Here is a 5,211-nt window from a genome sequence, read left to right on the forward strand (position 1 = left end):
GCACTTAGCAGGGAAACCATCATTTTTAATTTTCTACTGTTGTTGTTGTTGTTGTTATCCACTTGTTGCCTGAAGGCCATCCTGCACATCCTCTTCAGAGGAGGCACACAGAGAAGGGCCTCTGATGATAATCAGGTGCATATCGGCAGAGGTGGTCTTGAGGTATGGGGTCCTGAGCCACATGTTTATAGGTCAAAACCAGCACATTGAATTGAAACTAGAAACTAAGTGGTGGCCAGTGCAGTCATGCCAGAATTGGTGTTGCATGCTCAGACTATTTTTCCCCAGTCAGCAATCTGGCTGCTGAATTTGGCACTGTCTGCAGTTTCTGGACCATCTTCAAAGGCAGCCCCATGCATAACGCATTGCAGTAATCTAACCTAGAAGTCACCAGAGCACAGACAACAGAAGTTAACCTATTCCTGTCCAGATAGGGTTGCAGCTGGGCTACCAGCCAAAGCAGGAGGCAAACTCTTTGCCACATGGCTAATAGAAGCCCCAGGTTCAGAGGCATATATACAGGCATATATACCTTAGATTACCAGATGCTGGTAACAACCAAACAACAAGGAGGATTGCAATTTCTCCATTATACCATGCTGGTGAGTTTACTTACCATGAAGCAACATCAAGTGGACTACGTAAGATGCCATCCAAAAGGGACCAGAGCTGTAACCCAATCATAGAGCATCTAGATCCCAGGTTCAATCCCTGGCATTTTAGGATACAGCTGGGAGAGACCCTAGTCTAAAATCCTGGAGAGCTGCTGCCAATCATTATAGACAATACTGAGCTAGATGAGTCGGTGTTGTGATTCAGTATAAGGTAGCTTGCAATGTACCTATGACCATTTTGCTCTGTATTAAAAATAGGCTAATGCAAGGTGCATCCTTCCGCCTCAGATAATTTTCATCTGTTTGCTTGCTTTTTATTTTTCCCTCTTCTAATTTTCACCTCTTCTAATGAGCCATTGCCAACACAATTTCAGGCAAATGGGAGAAAACAAGCCAGCCAGCAAGGAGAATGCTCATGACTGTAGGAACAAGTGTAAAAGTTTGTCTGCACTACATTGCAAAGCATGTCCCAACAATTTTTTTACCCTATTTTTTTATACAGCACAAATAACATTTTTTTTAAAAAAATAATTGATATTAACAGTGCCAGTCCAAGCCATTTTGCTGCCTGAAGTGGAACCCTAATGCTAGGGCCAACATTTAGAAAACTCTTGGTGCATGTCTGACCTGCTTTTATCTGTCCCACCACAGTTTATGGTGCTGCCTGAAGCAAGATGCTTCACCCTGTGCATGGCAGGCCCAACCCTGTGTGGTAAGGAAAGCATTCAACTAACTCAGGCGTGGAGAACCTTTGGCCCTCCTGATGTTGCTGGAGTACAACTCCCACCATCCCTCCGCATTCTCAATGCTTGCTAGGGCTGATGGGAATTGTAGTTCAGTAGCATCTTGAGGGCCAAAGGTTTCCCACCCCTGAACTAACCCGTCCCATCAGTGCAAGGATTACTGCTAGTACAACAGGACTTTGTCCCCTCTCCTCCCCATGCATAGGCCCTGTACCCTCCCAAAATCTGCTCCAGAGGGTTGGGGGAATCCCTAGAACAGATTGAGGGGACAGAGGAAGGAGAGGGAGGAAAAGTTGTTACACAAGCAGAAATCCTTGCACTGATGTAGTTACTTAGCACTATGTTGTGCCACACCTTAGGGAATGAATGCAGATTCATTCATTATCTGGTAGAGAAAGAACTCCCCCTACCCCCTGTATTTTGACTGGGTTGGTTCGCAAGTAAACATTAAGATAAACTATTGCTTTGAGTAAATGTGTGAGCTCCCAGAGAGGAGGCTGCTTCACCCCTCCCTAGTCAATTTGCTGTTGTGCCACACTGGCCTAAGTAATGCTTAGACTTAGGCAGATCTTCATCTTAATTTAAAGCACATCCAATGCACGTTTAAATCACACAATGTCCCCCAAAGATTCCTGGGTGGAATTGTGGTTCGCCCACCCACAGAGCTACAATTTTCCAGCAACCTTAACAAACTCCAGTTCCCATGATTCTTTGGGGGAAGTAATGTGCTTTAAATGTGTGTTAGATGTGTTTTAAATGTATGGTGTGGGTAGCATAGTGTCCAAACCAGAGTTTATGGTTTAGCTCTCTTCAGAGTAGCCACAAGCCTTAACCAAACCTTGTTCTACTTTGTGGTTTGTCCAGGAAAGCTAACCATGAGTCTGGGCAGGGCTGGTGCCAGGCATGCCGGGGCCTTTGGGCACCAGCGTGCCCAGGCCCCGGCACCCACACGCATGCCCCACCTACCTACCTACCTACCTACCTACTTACCTACCTACCTACCTACCTACCTACCTTCCATGATCCGTGGCAGCGTCAGTGCCCAACCCTGCTGTGGATCATGGAGAGGGAGCTCCCAGACACCCCCCACTGCCACACAGGCCCATGATGCCCGCCTGCATGGCCCACCTACCTCTCCCTTGATGCAAATGTTGGTTGCACTATGGGTGCAAGCCTGCCATCAACCAAGATGGCGAAAGGGGAATCAGCACCTTAAGGAAACCTCAGCCACCATCTTGGTTGATGGCAGGCTTGTGCCTGCAGCGCAAACAGCATTTACACCAAGGGAGAGGTAGGGGGCAGTAGAGGGGGTGTCTGGGAGCTCCCTCTTGCGATCCACAGCAGGGTCAGAAGCCGACACTGCCGCGGATTGCAGAAGGTAGCGCTACCCACCCGCCCTAACAAGAGGCCAGGGGCCCATTGGGATCCAGGGGCCCTTTGCCAAGGCCTGACCTGGCTGCCCTCTGGCGTTGGCCCTGAGTCTGGGTTCAGACAACATGCCAAACCATGGCTTAGCTCAGTTCAGTGCAGCAGCAAAATGGCCAGGGTGAAGTGAAGCATCTCCTCTCCTGGAGGCTGCATGCTTGTGCTAAGCCATAGTTGGGCATGCCATGTGAACTAGGCCACTGAAAGCTTAAATGAGGTAAAAATGGTAAAGCAATTATGTAAAACCATCAATGATTAGTACCATAAAATATTATTTTACTTATGAATGAGATTCTTAAGATGAATGGTTTTAGTGTTAAGAACAGAAAGAGTTTCCATTTCCCTCCCGTGATTCAAAGCCACATGAGCTTGTGGGTGCAGGGAAATACCAGCGAGTCAGAAACTCCTGGTTGCTGATACTTTTGTCATCTGCTCTGTAGTGATTTCAACTTCTCCAGGCAAAACTCACTTTAATGAAAGAAAAGGTGGGGGTGGAAAGTGGGGAGAGAGACAACCAAGAGAGAAAAAATACATTATGAGGGTGTGAATGAAAACAGAGAAAAGCAAAACAAGTAACTTACAGGCTAGGAACAACTCAGCTTTCAAAATTAAGTTTTGTTTTCTGTTGCTGCATTATACTTATGATGGGTGAAGTGTGCTGACAGAGACATTTATTTATTTTATTTATTTATTCGACTTATTAGTCGCTTAGCTGGCTGAATTGTTTTGTCACAGTGTTAGAGAGACCCCTTGTGGTCAAATGGAAATATTTCCAGCCATGCAAAAAATAGCATACAATTTGTCATGTTGGTTGATGGTGTGGCAGTTGATGGTGTGGCAAAGAATAGGTGTCAGATATGATTGGATCTCTTCGGTTTTAAAAAAAAGCAGCAATGGGAAATGGATATGCTGATGGAGCTGGGAGAATGTGGTTAATACTTCCCACGGTGCAATTTTCAAAATGATCTATTCCAAAGCTGAAATTTGTGTGTGGGGAGGAATTGCTCAATAGGGCAAATAGCATGGGGGGGGGGTCATCAGGAAAACAGAGCAGAGAGAAGAGAGTTAATCACATCTTTCCCCATAGTTCTAATCCAAATTAGGACCTCCCATAGCTGCTTTATAGTTTCACTCTCCTTTCAATCTTTATTTCATATTCTGACAGAATTGCTCTGAAACTTGCAACAGCAGAGTCAAATAGCACACTTAGGGCTCACATGGACCAGTTCTTCTTCAACTGCAGTGATGGGGAGACAAAATAATATGTGTGTAGGAATTAAGGTTCTCAACCAGGTTTTGAGGTCAGCCTTAAATACGTTTACTTACTTATTTATTTAAAAGATATATTCAAAGAACATTTGTTATAGTTCTTTCTTATATCCCAGAATAATCATATGATTTTAAAAACACAGATCAGCCATACTTTTCAAACAAAGAGATATGTGTCTTTGGAATGCATAGGCCCATTTAATTGTTTCTAGTAGTTCGTGTGTAGAATGAGTGAGTTGGTCAGAAATAGGGGTGCTCCTGAGGAATAGCAATATGTGGCCTGAAACATCAAAGGTAGAAGCAGTGGGGGGGATGATCCCTCTCTAACTAGCACCCCTACGTTAGCATGACCAGAGGCAAATGAGGACAGGGCTCCTGCACCTTTAATAGCTGGGTAGAAGAGGGAGTTTCAGCAGGTATAGCTTGTTGTACAAGTTACGCCTGCTGAAATCCCCTCTTCTACCCAACTATTCAAGGTGCAGGAGCCCTGTCCTCTTTGTCACCTGGACATGCAACCCTACACACTGATTTTCCAATGATTTGCAGTTGTGGGGCCTATGAGCATACAGTATGCTGCCCTGTGCTGTGCATTAACTCCATTAAGCTGTAGATCCAAATCTCACTGGAGATAGTGGAAGGAACTTGCATTAGCCTGAGGAAAAGGGAGGGGAACAAAGAATTTTAACTCCTCTTATAACAATATGGTGTATCAACAGTACACTGTATCTCTTGTTCTGAAAATGGCTCTAGCTTGGTATATTTCAAAGCATACATATGTTTGAATACAGTAAGACACAATTTAATGTTTTCAAGGATCATGCATTTTGCATGTATTATTCAGCATCTTAAGGAAATGTTGTCCAATCAGATCCAAGCCATACTTTATCCTCCTCCTGGCCCTACTCTTATTTTGGTCTTTACACCCAGCGTAACCTTTATTTCTAACAGAAAATAATTAGTTTTGTGTCTATGTGGTGAGTGACTGTTGTGTAAGCACTATGCAAAGTGCAATGATGTTGTACTGGAAACAATGAAACAGGAAGAAATAGCTCACTTAAAGTCCAAGCAAGTCTAGTGACCACTTGCTATCTTCTTCTGGAGACAAACACAAGACTGAGTGCCTTTTAAGCATAAGGAGGCATCAAACCCTCTTTTCCACT

This window comes from Rhineura floridana, chromosome 1 (genome assembly GCF_030035675.1).
Source record: "Rhineura floridana isolate rRhiFlo1 chromosome 1, rRhiFlo1.hap2, whole genome shotgun sequence".
NCBI lineage: Eukaryota > Metazoa > Chordata > Lepidosauria > Squamata > Rhineuridae > Rhineura > Rhineura floridana.